Source organism: Vombatus ursinus, unplaced genomic scaffold (genome assembly GCF_900497805.2).
Source record: "Vombatus ursinus unplaced genomic scaffold, bare-nosed wombat genome assembly UNPS02015106.1, whole genome shotgun sequence".
Classification (NCBI taxonomy): Eukaryota; Metazoa; Chordata; class Mammalia; order Diprotodontia; family Vombatidae; genus Vombatus; species Vombatus ursinus.
Window position 1 is genome coordinate 140,451 of NW_020954884.1, and position 18,263 is coordinate 158,713.

At 38.4% G+C, this 18,263-nt stretch overlaps 1 pseudogene; it reads left to right on the forward strand.

Annotated features, from left to right (window-relative positions):
- Positions 1-15,180, forward strand: part of LOC114031240 — a 25,557-nt pseudogene extending 10,377 nt beyond the window's left edge.
- The last annotated feature ends 3,083 nt before the right edge of the window (positions 15,181-18,263 follow it).

An 18,263-nucleotide genomic window follows, 5' to 3' on the forward strand; every position in this document is an offset into this window, starting at 1 on the left:
TGTGTGTGTGTGTGTGTGTGTGTGTGTGTGTGTGTGTGTGTGTGTGTCTGGCCTGTTTTCTGCCAGCTGTCCTCAAGGGCAAGTGGGCAGGATCCTATAGAGAAGACCTTTCACAAAGGACATGCAGTAGTAACTGCAGAGGGTTAGCACCAGAACCATATCACCTTTCATCAAAAATCAGATCTGGAAAGGATTTTGCAAGGTGACTTGATTTTATTTCCCTGTCTTCATGTCATATAATTTTAAGCCATATCTCCAATCTAACAAACATTAACACAGTACCTACTATGTGCAAAGCTTTGAAGATACAAAGACAAACACTAAATAGTCCTCAGTCTCAAGTAGTTTACCTTCTACTTCCACACAAATAAGTAGAATACAAGGGAAGGTGTGATAGCAGCAAAGGAGGACCCAGACAAATCACTATAGGAAATTTTGAAAAGAAAAAGAGTCCAGGGATTGGGGAGTGGGTAGGGCAGAGGGATAGAGGATTGATAAAGGCCTGGCACCTGAATTGAGATTTGTAAGGCAGAAAGGAATATGAAAGGCATAATGAGAGAGTGCATGGATGTCTCTCTGGGATGTCTAGCCTATTATTGAAAAAAGATGAAGAAGAAAAGCCATGAGTGAACTTGGTATTATTTCTATATCTGAGTTCTTGTCAATAAAATACTTTTTGTTTTATTTTCTCATATTTAACCCCAAATCCTTTAATGCAATTGAAACCTATTTTCCTGTTTTGTTTTTTGTTTGTTTTTCCCCCCCATTTAGGGTAAGATGGTTTCCATGTGTAGCATTGCTTGGTTTGGCCAACTCAGAATTCTGGAATGGGATGCTTACTATTTCAGACACCCAGAAGATGGCATATTTCTATGCTTAGTTAATGAATAATGCTTATCACTCCCTCTTACTGGCCTCTAATCTTGTATGGGTGGAACAACTCTTTCTCAGCCACTATCTCAGTTCCATCTCTTGGGTATATCTTTATCTTTAGTCACTCCCACAGTTCCTCCCCTCTAAGAAAGGATCCAACTGTGGGAAATAATGAGAAGGACAGTAGCACCTCCCCACCCCAAGCAAGTTGCTGACGTGTTCATTTATCACCTTAACCTGGGGCCTAGGAGCTTGTTGTTGTAATATATATTTTGATAATTGTATTTTAATATAATTGGTTTCCTTTGTAATCTTGTGTATTTTATTTTATGAATTTAAAAACATTTTGATAAAAGGTCCATCTGCTTCACTAGACTGCCAAAAGGGTCCATAGAACATACATAAAAATGGTTGCCTAGAAAGAGGTAAATCAAGGATTCTGTTTCCATAGCTCTGAGCCTTCAGATAATATATGGCAAAATATACAGAAATTGAAAAATTGATTTATATCCCCTCCCATGAAAGCTCATATTACCTCCCTCTCCTGCATTTGTGCAGTAATACACAGAGGCTAGTAAATAGTTAAAATATTTTTTTGAAAAGACAAGATGAACATAAAGGTAAATAAAATCTTAAGAAATGGAAATTCAGGAAACAAAAACACACTCTTTGAAGGTGAGGGGGAGAGGAGGAGGAGGAAAAAGAAGAGGAGGAGGAGAAAGAGGAAGAAGAGGAAGAAAGTAAGGGAACAAATATTTATTAAGCAGTTATTATGTGCCAAGCACTGTGCTAAGCAAATACAAGCAAAAATAAAGATAGTTCCTGCCCTCAAGGAGATTACATTCTAATGAAATGAGCTAGCACACAAATGGGAGCTGAAATGAGGAGAGAGTGTGTTGGAAGAATGAAGGTACTGCTGTAGAGGCATGGTGCTGTAGTCTGGAAAGTCAGAAGCATAACCAGGGGAGTGGGTGAGCAAGGAAGGCTGGCCAGCCTGGGCCCCTCTCCAGAATGGATGCCTGGGCAAAACTCATCACCTGGAGAATAAGGCTGGCATGGTAGATGTATATTACAGGGAGAGGGGGTCCCAGGCGCCATGAGGAGACTGTAGATGCCCAGAAAATGTGGAACACAGTCAAAAGGGGAGTACAGAAGAAATGGAGAAGTCAGCTCTGGTGGGTCTGCAGTTAGGGTTGAGATTCAGTGACATAAAACTCATCCTGATCCACTTCATCCATGATCTATACACACATGCTCAGTGTGAGAGTCTAACACTAAGGATCTCATAAGTAACCTCCTCTCTCTCTCTGTCTCTCTCTGTCTCTTTCTTTGTATCTCTGTCTCTGTGTCTCTGTCTGTCTCTGTCTCTCTATCTCTTTCTCTGTCTCTGTCTCTCTCTGTTTCTCCCTCTCTCTCCCACTTTCTCTCTGTTTCTCTCTGTCTCTCTCTGTCTCTCTCTCAGAAAACTCACTACAATATTTTACCTCTTAATCCCCTAAGGAATTTGTTTTAACATGAGGAGTGGTAGAAAGGTGATTAAGAGTTTCATAGAACTGCCTGCCTAACAAGGATGTGTGGAAGGCTAAGCCAAATGAGGGGGAAGGGAGAGAGACAAACAGAGAGACAGACAAAGATAGATAGTCTCATAGCTCTCTTTTCTCTCTGTCTTTGCCTCTGTTTCAGAGACTGTCTCTCTCTCACTGTCTCTCTGTCTCTGTTCTTCCTATTTCTCTGTCTCTGTCTCTCTTTCTCCCCACCCCCACCCCCACTCCCAATTTGCTTTAGTTGTCCACACACCCTTAAACTGGGAGGGCAGTTCTATGAGACATATCAGCCCCCTTCCATCACTTCCCAGATCAGAGTAAATTCCTTAAAGGATTAAGAGGTGAAACACTAGTGTGAGATCTCTGCCTGAACCAGCAGGCATCATTCTTCAGTACTGTTTCCTCATTGATAAGGCTGACAAAATGCTAGATAGGTAAATAAAGAAATATCATGTAATTATAATAATAGCTTACATCTATATAGAACTTTAAGGTTTTCATTGTTTCTCCTACATTATCTCATTGCCTCATTTGATGTATGTCCTCTGGATTCAAAGATGACATTAATGATCAATGATCAGGAAAACTGAAATTAAAATTCTAACTCTGAAAATTTATTAGTTGTATGATCATAAACAAGTCACTTAGCTTCCCTGAGCCTCAGTTTCATCATTTGTAAAATGTGGCTATCAATTCTTGTACCTACCTCCCAAGATCATTTTAAGAGTTAAATGAGATGTTATATCTAAAAGTTTTTTGTAGAAATAAAAAATAAAAATAAAAGCTCTGTATAGATACATGTTTGTTTCTCTGCTCCTGGTTTGGACCTATCATTTCAAAGGTTTGATAGAACTTCCAGTATGAAAATGCTCTTCACTGATACAAATAGGCAACTCTGTAACTTAGTGATAGAGTTACCTGAGGAACTGAGAGGTTAAATGCCTGGCCCAGAGACATACCTTATGGCAAGGCTACCTAAACTATGACCTCTGGAATCCATTTCATGGTATCTGGTTTATACTGCTATGAGTTTTCTTTTTCTTTTCTTTTTAGCACAGAGTTTAACCTTTATTTTGTTTTCAATTAATAAAATAAAACAAGCATTTCCATAACATGGCACAATAAAAGGACTACTGTACATGAAACTGCAAATCTGCTATGGCCAACTTGCTATTCCTTTCAAATATATGACAAAATTATCATGTAAGCCTATTTTTTTTTTCTTCCCTCACCCCAACTCTCTAGATGACTACCTTTAGATACAAATAGGCATGTGTGTGTGTATATGTAAAATTATTCTATACATACTTCTATTTATCAGTTCTTTCTCTGGATTCATACAGCATCTTTCTTCATATGTCCTTTATAGTTCATTTGAGTTATTTATAATAGTCAAAATAATTTATTTGCTTGAAGTCATTCTTAAAACAATATTGCTATTATTATATACAATGTTCTCTTGGTTCTGCTCATTTTGCTCTTCATTATTTTGTGTAAGTCTTTCCATGCTTTTCAAAAATCATTGAGCTCATCATTTCTCATTTCATAGTAGCATTCCATCACAATCATATACCACAACTGGTTCAGACATTTCCCAATTGATGGGCAACCCTGAAATTTCCAGTTCTTTGCTACAATAAAGAGAGCTACTATAAACATTCTAAAATATAGAGGTTCTTCTCCTTTTTCCCTAATCATCTTTGGAAATAGACCTAGTAATGGTATTGCTAGGTCAAAGGGTATAGGTAGTTCAACAACTCTTTAGGCATAATTCCAGGTTGCTCTCCAAAATGGCTGGACCAGTTCACAATTCCACCGACAATGAATTAGTGTCCCAATTTTTCTGAACCCTCCAACATTTGTCATTTTCCCCTTCTATTATATTAGTAAATCTGGTAGGTGTAAAATTTTATCTCAAAGTTGTTTTAATCTGAATTTCTCTAATCAATAATGATTTAGAGCATTTTTTTATATGACTGTAAATTGTCTTGATTTCTTCATTGTAAAACTGTCTTTTCAGATTCTTTGACCATTTATCAATTGGGGAATGGCTTATTCTTATATGTTTGACAAAGTTCTTTATATATCTTAGATATGAGACCTTTATCCAATAAATTACCTATAAAATTTCCCCCAATTTTCTGTTTTCCTTCTAATCTTGGCTATAATCATTTTATTTGTACAAAGACATTTTAATTTAATATAGGTTCAGTATTGATATTGCTTCATTGACTATGGTACCTTTTATCAAAACATAGTTACCCTGTTTATCTCTTTTACTTCTATCTAATTTAGCTATAACTTTGTCTGAAATCATAATTGCTACCCCTGCCTTTTTTGCATCAGCTGAAACATAATAAATTCTACTCCAACTCTCCATTTTAACTCTGTGTGTATCTCTCATTTTTAAATGTATTTCTTGTAAACAACATACTATTGCTTTCTAATAATGTGCATAAGAATATGATTGCTATTAAAGGTTTTTGTAACTGTGAGTGCCACCTTCCATTTATGAATACAAATGAATTGATATTACTTGCTAAAGAATGTATATATGTATGCATATAGTGTGCTAGACTTGGGGTCAACAAGAACTGCGTTCAAATTCCACTTTTGACACTGATTAGCTTTGTGACCATGGGCAAGTCACTTAATCTCTCTGTGCCTCATTTTCCTCATCTGTAAAATGAAGGAATTGGACTTGATATGCTCTAAGGTCTCTTCTAGCTTTAAATCTATAAACCTATGATACACACACTTATTCAAAGCAATACTGATAGTTGAGGCCCCTCTTCCTAATATTATGGTCTCTTTGCATTAGATATCTTTCCATCTTATATAAACTTCCCCTGCCCTATCCTTTCTTCTCCAGAATCAAACTCACTTTCATGTGTGGAAGATCAAAGGGAAGTTCCAAGTGCCTCAGTAAGAGACTTTTGTCCCCCCTTGAGAAGTCCTGGGGAGCCCATTTTCCTGCTAATGACCATGCATTTTAGAAATAAGAGAAATCTCTCAGGATTTCTGTGCCCATATCAATTGCTTATATTCTGCAAATTGCTCTTCTAAGCAAGCATCTAGGTTCAGTCCCCCTGGAGAGGTAGGCAGCATAGGATAATGGAGATAACACTTACTAGGTAGCAGAGGATCCGTGTTTGAGTCTTTGAACTGCTACTTACTATGTATATGAACATAGTTAAGTCACTTCCACTATCTAGGTCTCAGTTTCTTCACCTGTAAAATGAAAGGGTTGAACCAGATGACCTTTAAGGTCCCTTCCAGCTCCAAATCTATGGGCTTATGACCTCTAAAGTCTCCTCCATCTCCAAGTCTATGAGCTTTCATGTGCTAAACATAGTGACAACCATTTTGTTATTCTCCTATTGACCCCTTTCACATATCTTCTGTTCGCTTTACCAGCCTCAAAGACTCTTTCTTGTCCTCTGAAACTAGGTTTGCTAGATTGTACCATGCTGCTTTCTTTTTCTGTCAGTTGTTTCTTCTGCCTGAGCATGACCAGCAGCTCCCAGCTCATAAGTGGAGAGCAGACACTCCTTGATTTTATCTGCCTAGGTTAAGCAAAAGCTTTACTCACTTCTGTCTTTGACCTTACCACCTCCTTTGTCCTTCCAGAGTCACCTTATTACATGGGAAGAGGTTCCCTGAAGCCTTACTCCAGCTGAGGATGGAACCCAGTATTTTTAGAGGACTCACTGCTCCAAGACTCTAGAATTCTAGAGGTATCACACATTTGCTGCTGAAAAACACAAGAGTTACAGGATCAGGGGAAGTGACCAGTGAACTATGAAGAGATTCCAGCTTAGTCCCCAAGTCTCCATGGGGCTGAGAGCTCATATATAAGTTTAGAGGATGGTCAAATTTAGGTTAAAAAGATACACTCCAGGAATGTAACAATGCCACAAGTCAGGCCTTCAGTGATTGTCCATTCTTAAGCAATACTGTTTGGAGTAGCTTATCCTAATCTTGAATCCTTATCTTGAAATGGACTTTTAGACCTAGGTCTTGAAATGATTCTTTACCAGCCAGGGAACAAGATCTTTGGCTTTGTTTCTTCCCTTATGGAATCATTCAAAAGGAAAGATGTCTAAATGAGAGTGAAAGATAATGCCATGAGCCAGGATTCTGAAGTGCACCTCCCAGACCAAATCATTTAATTCCTAGAAATGATTTTGGAGAGAAGAAAGTGGGCAAAAATAATTAGAAAAATGAAGTACATGAAAGGCACTTTTGGGAACATTAATAGGCTTTCTCTCTAAATCTTAAGTACCATTAGTCCTGCAACATTTGGTGTCACATCCTGAAGACATTGGAATAATGCATTTCCTAGTGGTAGTGTTTCACTTCCTCTCTGCTACAGATTCTAAGGCTATTTAAATCTCATGATTGCATTATGCAGGATAGGAATGCTTTCTCTCTCTTTTTTTAAAACTTCCAAGCCCTTGTTTTTTTCACATTAAGTTCACACAGATGTTGCAAAAACTAAACACACACAAACACACTCACACACACACAAACCCCTAATTCGAGTTCCTGTAAAAATATAATTGACCATTCAGAATCCTGCCCTTTGTTTTTATAAAACCTTCTAAATTGCCAAGTGGAAAGACTTCAGTAGGGACCGGAACTGGCAAGCCTCCAATAGTATCAAACTGTATTCTTTTAATGAACCCCAAATTGAATTGAGCACAAATATTCATTTTTGACTGAACCATTAACCAAAGAGGTTTTTCATTCAGTGGTTTATGTATTTATTTTTTAAACAGGAGAACAGCTAGTGAATCAGTTTGGAATGGAATTGAATGAAATTGATAATACAGAGCTGGAGCTAAGGGCAGGCAAGGTAAACAGTTAATCTCTGTTTGGCTTTTAAAACCTTTCACAACCTGGTTCCTTCCTACCTTACTAATCCTTTTGCATTCCTTGAATATAATGCCCCATCCCCATAGCTGTGCCTTTTCCTTGACTGGCATGCTCTCCCTCCTCACCTCTACCTCCTCAATTCACTGGATTCTTTCAGGAACCAACTTAGATCTCTCTTTCTTTCTTTCTTTTTTTTTTTTTTTTTGCTTTTTGGTGAAGCAGTCGGGGTTAAGTGACTTGCCCAGGGTCACACAGCTAGTAAGTGTCATGTGTCTGAGGCTGGATTTGAACTCAGGTCCTCCTGACTCCAAGGCCAGAGCTCTATCCACTGTACCACCTAGCTGCCCCCCCAAATCTCACTTTTTGCAGGAAACCTCCCCCACCTTGTCCCCCCACCAGTAGTACCTTATATATTGAGATCGATATCCATATCAATATAGATATTTATATACATATGTGTAGTAAATGGAAAATAATGTTATATATGTCATATGTATATATATATATATATATAAAACATAATGTTCTATATAAAGTAATATATAATGAATGGAATGTGGTGAACATATATAAATATATTTACATATATAAAAACATATTTACATGGGGTGTCTGCATACCTATGTATATACATATACATATACATATATACATACATATATGTATAGGTGTGTGTATAAAATCTTTGCCACTCTAATGAGTGTGTGGTAGAAATTCAAAACTGTTCTACCTGCATTTTTCTAATTAGTAGTGATTTGGAGCAGTTAATGTTGGAGAGGATGCAGAAAAACAGCCACATTGGTGCACTATTGGTAGACCTCTTAATGGGAACAACCACCCTAGAAAGTATTTTGGAGTTATACACAAAAAGTTACTAAAGAGTATGTGCCCTTTGACCCAGGTATACAAGTTGACTGCTAGATATATGCCGAAAAATATCAAAGAAAGAGGAAAAGATTCTTTATGTACAAAAATATTTATAGCAGTCCTTTTTGTGGTAACAAAGAATTGGAAACTAAGGAGATGCCCATCAATTGGGAAATGGCTGAATAAACTGTGGTATGTAAATGTGATGGAGTACTATTGCGCTGTAAGAAATGAGGAAATAAATTATTTCAAAAAGACATGATGCAAAGTGAAGTGAGTAAACCACAAGAATGATTTATACTATATTCATCAATACCAATTTATAGAATACATACATATATACATACATATCCTATAATTCTATACATACAGTGTGTCCCCTGAGGGAAGGCTACAAGGGACCAAGCCAGGAATCTTCTTCCATTAGCTCCAAAACAATGACCTCCATCTGTGCCAATGTTAGGCAACTTCCACCTCCTGCTGCCAGCCCAATCTCCCACTTGGAATGTGTAGAACCTCTAGTACAAGAAAAGAGCAACCTACCCTTTGACTTCAGGCCTTGCATCACCTACTGTGTCTGTCTTTTGAGGGAAGAGGAAAAGAAACATTGATGGGGAATGGGATTTCTTTCTCCTACTGTGCAAGTTTGACTTTCATCTCCAGATGTATTCTTTTCCTGCCTAATTTCTAGCCTTTGGAGGGAATAAGAGTAGTCAAGCTGGGCCTCTGACCATCTGACCATGTGCCTTCCTTCTCATATTGCACTAATCTCCAGCCCCAGTCTTCAACCTCCATTGGGAAGAGGAGTGGTGCACTCTACTCTATGATGAACATTCTTCCACCTGGTTATACCCTTCATATCCCAGTGATTCTGAGTTCCTCTAGATCATCACTCAAACCTCATTACTCACTACACAATTCCTCATTCCTATCCCCCTCAACCCTCCCAGCTCAAAGTTTCAACCAAGCTTCCCCCAGCCCTTCCACTGTACCCTCTGGAAAGCCTATTCTATAGGCAATAATTTTCCCTCCATCTTAAATCTTTTCTTTTCCCATCCCTTCCATCTTCTAGCAATCACTGACCAACCCTTTCCAGTACTTGCTGTACCTTCATTCATTCTCCTCAGCTCATTAGTTGAGGCAGGGGGAAATTGGAATACTCCTTGCACCCCATTTCCACTTCCGGGTTCTCCCCCTACCTTTATCACTCAGTAATCTTTCTCCGCTTGAGGTTCATGCTTTTCATATCTACCACCCAATCAAAATCTTGGTAGCTGTTATTTACAGATTCCCAGGTCACTCCCCTTCCTTCCTTGGTGAGTTCAGCATCAGACTCACAATTTTTTTTCTCCTCCCCAACTTTCCTCATACTAGGGAACTTCAACACACATATTGACTCTCCCTTAAATACACTCACCACTCAGTTCCTCAACCTACTCAGGGGGAGTAGCTACTCCCTCACCCCACCTCAGCCACTCACAAAGGTGATCACACCCTAGATCTTGCCATCATTCACAAATATCCCACCTCAATGTTCAGGAATTCTGAAATTCCTTTATCTGACCATAATCTATTGGTTTTTCATCACTCCCTCAGCTTTCCCTTACAAAAACCCTGTGGATGAAGGCCACACCATGACCTCCAATTCCTTGATCCCTTAATTTTCTCCCTGACCATCTTCTCTACCATAGCTCCTCTCTCTTATTTTTTTTTCATCTTAACCCCTTGGTGAACCAATGCAACCCTACCCTCTCCTCCTCTTGTGAATCCTTTGCCCCCTTATCATACTGCCAATTATGCTCAGCCAGATCTCAGCCTTGGATCACTCCCACCATCTGCTGCCTTCATTCCGGCACATGTGCTGCTAAATGAAAATGGATAAAAATCATGAAACCATTCTGACTGAATCCACTACCAATTTATGTTACACAATGTCAACTGGACCCTCACAGCTGCTAGGCAATCTTACTATAACTCCCATATCATCTTACTATCTCATTCTTCACAGCAGCTCTTCCAAACCTTTCCATCGTTCCTCCATCCTCCCATGGTTCCCCCTAACTCAGCCTTTCAGCAGGTGATGGATTTAGGTTGCAGAATAAGACACATATATTTTTTAATATAGTAATTGAGGGAATTTGTTTTCCTTAACTATGCATATTTGTTACAAAAAATCCAGTTTTTAAAAAAATTTTCCCATGGGGTGGAAAGTAGGAGAGATTTCTGTTCTTTTTTTTTTTAATAGAGGCAGGGGGTATCACCATGGATGTCAAATGTTGTATGAACTTTCCAATGAAGTCATTGTATTACTAATTTTGCTTAATTGTATTACTTTGTTACAGTTCCTGAAGTGAGAGTAATCTTTAAATGCTTGTAACATTCAAAGAAAACACATAATATACATAATATATACCTTGTATTTACATAATCGTTTGCATGTTTTCTCCCCCCATTAGAATGTGAGCTCCTTGAGGGCAGGGACCTTTTCTTCTTTCTTTGTATCCCCAGCACTTAGCACAGTATTTGGCACATACTCAATGCTTAATAGGAGCTTGTTGACTTATTCCACCATCATGGTACTTACTCTATGCAGTAGGATAAAGCAAATCCATACTTTTATGTATGATATTTATATGTTGCTGGGCATTTGACCTAGATAGGAGAAGAGTAAGGGGGAGATGAAGCTGTCTTCAAATACTTGGGAAGCACCAGGTGGAAAAGGGAATTAGACTTATAGGACTTACCATCAGAGAGCAAAACTGACAGCAATGTGTGGGAGTAACAAAGAGAAAGGTTTGGACCTCCTGTAAGGGGGTTGGGGAATTGTTTACAAATGTCCAAAAATGGAATAGGTTACCTCAAGGGAGAGGCAGAAGTGGAGTTAGTTTCACCCTCTCTAAAACTATCCAAGTATGGACTGGACAACCACTCACTGGCATGTTATAGAAAGGAACAAGTTGGGACTGCGTGGCATCTGAAGTTGTTTCTAACAGAATGATTTCTCATTCTGTGGTCAAAAAATTATATTGCCTTTCTGGTGGCCACCCCTCTGAAATAGAATGCTCCAAAATTACCTTACCTGGTCCTCAGGTGATAGATATACCTGTCGGTGCTAGACTTGATCCTGAAGACTTTCCAACGTGGTAGGAACTGTCAGAGTGTAAACTACACTGTGGGTGTAGCCTGTAAGAACACAGAGGTCTCAACCCTTCAGAATAGGTGGTAACTGGATACCTGGTGGATAAATGTGTTTATTAAATGACCGAAATCAGAACAAAATTAAAACATTGAAACATTCTCTTCCTGGATATTACCTCTCATTAGGTTCCAGTCCATAGACTTTAAGATTTAATGTGATACCACAGTCATGGCAATGCAGGGAAACAAGGAATGGGGCATGACTAGCCCACCCCTCCCTGGTAAATGGGTAGAAGCAGTTTGCTAGGCTTAAGGATACAGACACCAGGTGGTGTGTACAGTCAAGTAGTCTTTATAAGGACAATGTGATCACACTAAATATATCTTCTGATAGTCTTGGTCCTGGGGAGGGAGCCCCAACTCAGGATCAGGATGGGACATGTGGATAGTTTTTGAATAGCACCATTTTTAACAGAAGTATACAAGTAACGGCAGAGCATCAGTCTGCATTATGCTACCAACCTATAACAATAATAAAAATAGCTGACATTTATATAGCACTTTCAAGTACAAAGCACATTATATATAATGTCTTCTATGGCTCTGTGGGATAGATATTATAGCTATTATTATCTTTATTTTACAGAGGAAGAAGTAAGTCTTGAAAGTTAAATGACTTGCCCATAAACAGTAATAAGAATCAAAATTTGAACCTGGGTGTTCCTGATTTCAAATCTGACCATGTTGCCTTCACAAATGATTCTAATCATAACCTCATTTTTAGGCAGAATCTGTGATTTCATGGGTATAGGAAATTCCTGCTACAGAAATTCCCTCCACTGAGGAAAGTCCAAAACTCATCTGCAGCTTTGTACCATAGGAAAAAAGATGTTGAATTGTAAGGGACCTCAGAGGCCATCTAGTACAACCAGTTAACTTTACAGGTAGGGAAACTGAGGCCCATTGAGGTGAAGTGCTTTGCCTATGATCACACAGGAAATTAGCATCAAAGACAGGATTTGCATTACAGTCCTCGAAACCCATGCTCGTTTTTCTGGACCAGTACTAGCGGAGTGACAGTTTAAGTAACTAGCTTATTGTCACATAGTATATGTCTGAGGCAGGACCTGAACCTGTGTCTTCCTAACTCCAAGGCTGGCCCTCTGTCCACAGCCTCAATATTAATCCTAAACAAACCCAAAAGAGCTAACAACCGAAGAGCCTGTTAGAAGCAAGAGTTAAAAATGTCTCTGTGGTTCAGGGAAGATAAAACCTTAGTTACCACTTCAAAGTGAGCAATACAAAACACATAAAGTCATCTTGTATCAATTTGAGTTTCCCAAGGGAACTCTTATACAGGGCTTCGGTTTTATGTAGGAAGAAGAGGACATAACAGTTTTGCAAAAGGGGCCCTTCAAGGCACATTAATAACAATGCAAAACCATTTTGTGTGTTGAGCTGCCAAGAGCTATAATATTATTACTTAACCATGTCCGACCAAGTTTACAGTAATAAGGATTCAGCGCTCTGGCTCAAAGCATCTCGTTGCATCATGGGAAGGAGAGCAACCACAAAGAAAAGAATTAAATTCCGTGATGAAAGGTTGTTTCCGCAAACAGGCAGTGGGTGTTCATAGGGATTCATGTTGACAGTGTCTGGGGGCTCTTCTCAGCCACAGGAGAACAGACCAGAGACATCAAACTCCTTGTTAATAGGCCCAAGTCAAAGTATGTTAAACCAAAGTCGTGTTGCACCAGTTAGTGCTTCTCAGGGCAAGTCAAGACTCTAGCATCTGACTTATTGCCCCACAGGAAGGGAAAGATGCCTTCTAAATCTAAGATAATTTCCTCTGGCTGGAAAAATCAGACATCTGCATTGAGAAGACCTGTGATGCTAATCCTAAGGATCAAGGCTATCTCAAATACCCAGTTCTACTTTTCTAAATATGACCTATCCTTCCAGTCTGTGCTGGAATGGCAGTTAGCCCATGAAGCCATCACTTGTCCTCACAATTAGAGCTCTTTCCTTCCTCCAGCTTCACATGTTATTTAGTACTTCTTCATAGGACCCTTAAACCATTGTATGGCTTCATCTTGATAAGGGCCTGGAAGTGGTATGTAAAATCAACTTCCTTAGAAATTCAAGAAGATGATGATATAAAGCTGAAGGAAAATATTTTTACTATGAGAAATGAAAGTGCTGAGGCAACATAAGCCATTACCCTGGAGATAGTATTATCTGGTCATGAAAACTGGGTAAATGCTGTTCATTGGCAGCCTTCATTTTACAAAGATGTGATGCAAATAGCCAATGAGATTGTTGTCTACCTCATTGGATAAAATCATGATTTTCTGGGCTAGAATGGCTAGAGAAGATCTGAGAAGCTGAAATGAATGGGAACACACTGGGGTTTTATGAAGCCAGTTTAGACCAGAAGGATCTATGATCCTAACCCATGCTTTCCGTGGAGCACTGCAACTTTGGAAATACCATGCAGCTGAATCAAAAGAAAAGACTCCAGAAGGTATAATTTCTGGGTGCTTTAATAGTGTACAGGATCTAAGGTGGGATCCAGAAAGAGAATTTACCATGACTGTGAGTGCTGACCAAACAACCCAGTTCTTTGCTCCATGGAAGAAAAAAGATGATTCACAGAAAACGTGGCACAAAATTGCAAAGGCTCAGATGCACAGGTTTGACAAGAAGTGCCTAGTAATGATTGGTTGGTTACAGTTTGTATCTGGAACAGATGAAAAGGTGTTTGGAGTCTTCTCTGCTCCAAGGAACTTTGTGGAGAACTTCTGTAAATATCACTGGCCACATAGTAAAGAAACTGCCTTCTAGTATCAGTGACTTTCCAGAAGGTCTAAAAGTGCCTGTTTTGGGATTCTCCAACAGAGTTATTTTTCAGGGAGATGCAACTTCTCAATAAGGTGATGAAGAATAAAAATTTGTTAGTATTGGCTTTCAGTACCAGGACATTTGCTCTCAACCCTTCAAACTTATCGAACCCCCTTCTGAGAACCATCTTTTGCAAAATATACTGTGGCCTGAGTTTAAAAAACTATATGGACATGGTTATGACATTTTTTGTGTTTCTTGTAACACAAATTGTGATTGCCTCAACACATAAGGCAACTAAGAAGGAGCATGTCTCTATCATTCTCTGGAGTACTGCCTCCTAGAAGCGGCTACAGAGCTTACTTTTCCACCACCTGAGTGTGACCCAAATAGCCTTCTCTCCAGATGATAAATTCCTACTAGCTGCTTCCAGAGACAGAAACTAGTCACTGTGGAAAAGACAGGAGGAAAACTCACAACTGCCAGAACCAGCTTTTAGTCTCTGTGTAGTCCAGACAAAAACACAGCTGTGCATAGTAGAGTCGTTTGGTCTTGTGATTGGAGCCCTGAGAACAGGTATTTCTCCACAGGGAGTCAGGACAAAAAGGTTGTAGTCTAGGATGAGTGTAACTCTGCCAGCTCTGCAGAAGAGCGTCACATCTGGGATGTTGGCCCTGGCTCTTCAGTCTTGGATGGAGGACATGCAGTCACTGCCATCGGGGTCAGCCTGGGGCTTACCCTTGCCAGGAGATATATTGTTGCATTGGGATTAGAGTGTGGAAAGATCTGTTTGCATACACAAGAGAAGATTTAGCAGAAATCAGTATCATCAGATTGGACCAAATGTATAGAAAGGAATGGTAGCCAAAGTCTTACAATCACTGTCAAAAAAAAAAAACCAAACAAGCAACTGTACTAAAGGAATTATACTAGAAGAGCTGGACATGATGACCCAGATTGTAGTGAATGGCTACAGTTGGCAAGCTTTGGAGAGGATAATTGTGTCAAGGTATTCAGTGTTGACAGATATACACTTTAAATGAAGTAGAAAATCCACACTTAAAAAATGTAAAAACCTCAGTCACCTGCTTGTTTCACATTTTAAATTTTTTTTATATTATTTTTAAAAGATAATTACATTTTTGTAGTATTCAAAAAAGAGGCAGCTAGATAGCTCAGTGGATAGAGTACTGAGCCTAGAGTTAGGGAAACTCAGTTCAAATATGGCCTCAGACAGTCACAAACTATGTGATCCTGGGCAAGTCACTTAACCTCTGTTTGCCTTAATCCACTGGAGAAAGGAATGGGAAACCACTACAGTTTGCAATGTGGGGTCACAAAGAAATAGGACGTGACTGCACAAAAAAGCGGCAATAAAGAACCTTAAAGATTATGTAGTCCCCTCTTTCTACAGATAAGGAAACTGAGGCCTGCAGAGAAGAAGCACCTTCCCAAAATCACAAAGATGACACCATTGAAAGTGTCAGAATTCAAACCCAGGTTCCTTATCTTCTCATTGAAACATATTTGCACTATAATTACTAGTTAATTTACTATTTTTGAGCACTCTTTTCTTTTTAAATTTTGAGTTCCTAATTCTTTCCATCCCTCCCCCACCCACTGAGAAGGCAAGCAAAATGATATTAATTATACAGGTGAAATCACGCAGAACATATTCCATATTGCAAAAAAAAGAAAGAAAAATAAAGTGAGAAAATTATACTCCGATTTATGCCCAGGGTTCATCAGTTCTCTCTCTCGCTCTCTGGCGTTCTTTCTCTTTTTTTTATCATAAGTCGTTTGGAATTGTCTTGGATCATTGTATTGATCAGAGGAGCCAAGTCTTTCACCATTGATCATCATTATAATATTGCTGTTACTGGGCTAGTTCTTCTCACTTCACTTTGCATCAGTTCTGGTAGGCCTTGTGATATTTTTTCTGAAACCACCCCCTTCATCATTTCTTATAGCACAATAGCACTTCATCACAATCATATGCCACAACTTGTTCAGCCATTCTTCAGTTGAGGAGCACCCCCTCAATTTCCAATTCTTCACCACCATGAAAAAAGCTGCTATAAATATTTTGGTACATATAGACCTCTTTTCTTTTTCTTTGATCTCTTTGGAGTACAGACCTAGTAGTGGTATTTCTGGGTCAAAGGGTATTCACAGTTTTGTAGCCCCTTTGGGCATAGTTTCAAATTATTCTCCAGACTGATTGGATCAGTTCACAACTCCACCAACAGTGTATTAGTGTGCCTATTTTGCCTCATCCCCTCTAGCACTTGTCATTTCCGATATGTGAGAGCTGGTGCCTCAGAGTTGTTTTAATTTGCATTTTTCTAATCAATAGTGATTTGGGGCATTTTTTTATGTGACCATAGATAGCTTTGATTTCTTCCTTTGACCATTTTTTCAATTGGGGAATGGCTCTTATTTGTATACATTTGACTCTATTCCTTATATATTTGAGAAATAAGGCCTTTATCAGAGAAACTTGCTGTAAAAAATTTTGATATTGCTTCATTGTCTATTGTACCTTTAGCAAAACCTGATTATCTCTTTTAATTAGGTCTATTTTTGCTTTTGTTTTGCTGAGATCATGATTACTTCCCCTGTCTTTTTACTTCAGCTGAAACCTAATAGATTCTATTCCAGCCTTTCATTTTAACTTTCATTTTAACTCTGTGTGTCTTTCTGTTTCAAGTGTGTCTCTTGTAAACAACATATTGCTGGATTTTGGTTTCTGTTCCATTCTGCTATCCACTTCTTTTTTTTTTGAATGAGCTCATCCCATTCACATTCACAGTTATGATTATTTTTAATTTCTCTCATCCTATTTTCTTCTCTTTATCCTTCTCTTTCTCTTTTTATCCTGTTCCTCTTCAAAAGACTGTTATGCTTCTGACCACTGTCTTCCTTGATCTGCTCTCCCTTTTATCATTACCCCCTCCATAACTCTTATCTCTTCCTATCCTATTTCCCTACTGGGTAAGATAGATTTTTATACCCAACTGAGTGTGTATATATGCGTATACATATTACATATGTATATGTGTATATATTCTTCCTTGAGCATCTCTTTTATGTGAGAAAATTTTGCCCATTCTACCTGTCTCTTTCCCCTTCTCCCAGTGAATCCTTCTTTCTCACTCATTCATTTTTTTCAGCTATCATCCCAATGTAATCAGCTCATATGTGGGCCCTCTGTTTATATAGATTCCTTCTAACTCCCCTCTTAATGTTAAAGTTCTTAGAAGTTACATGGATCATCTTCCCATATAAGAATGAAAACAATTTAACTTTATTGAGTCTCTTATGGTCATTCTTTCACTTTTACCTTTTTTATGCTTCTCTTGAGTCTTATGTTTGAATGTCAAATATTCTATTCAACTCTTGTCTTTTCATCAGAAATACTTGAAAGTTCTTTATTTTATTAAATATCCATTTTCCCCCGGAAGGATTACACTCAATTTTGCTGGATAGCTTATTCTTGGTTGTAATCCTACCACCTTTGCCTTCCAGAATATCATATTCCAAGTCCTCTGCTCCTTTAATGTAGAAACTGTTAAATCCTGATTATGACTCATTGGCATCTAAATTTTTTTTATTCTTTCTGGCTGCTTTAAGTATTTTCTCTTTGACTTGAGAGCTCTGGAATTTGGCTATAATATTCCTGGGAGTTTTCATTTTGGGATCTCTTTCAGAAAGTGATTGGTGGATTCTTTCAATTTCTATTTTACCCTCTTGATCTAAGATATTGAGGCACTTTTCCTTTATAATTTCTTGAAATATGATGTCTAGGTTCTTTTTTTATGATTATAGGTTTCAGGCAGTCTAATAATTCTTAAATTGTCTCTCCTCAATCTGTTTTCCAGGTCAATTATTTTTCCAATGAGACATTTCACATTTTCATCTTCTTTTCTTTTTCATTCTTTCAACTTTGATTGTTTATTCATTTCTCATGAAGTCATTAGATTCTAGATGTCCAATTCTATTTTTTAAGAAATGATTTTCTTCAGTGAGCTTTTCTGCCTCTTTTTTTTTCATTTGGTTTATTCCAATTTTTAAGGAGTTCTTTACTTCAGCAAATTTTTGTACCTCCTTTTCCATTTGGCC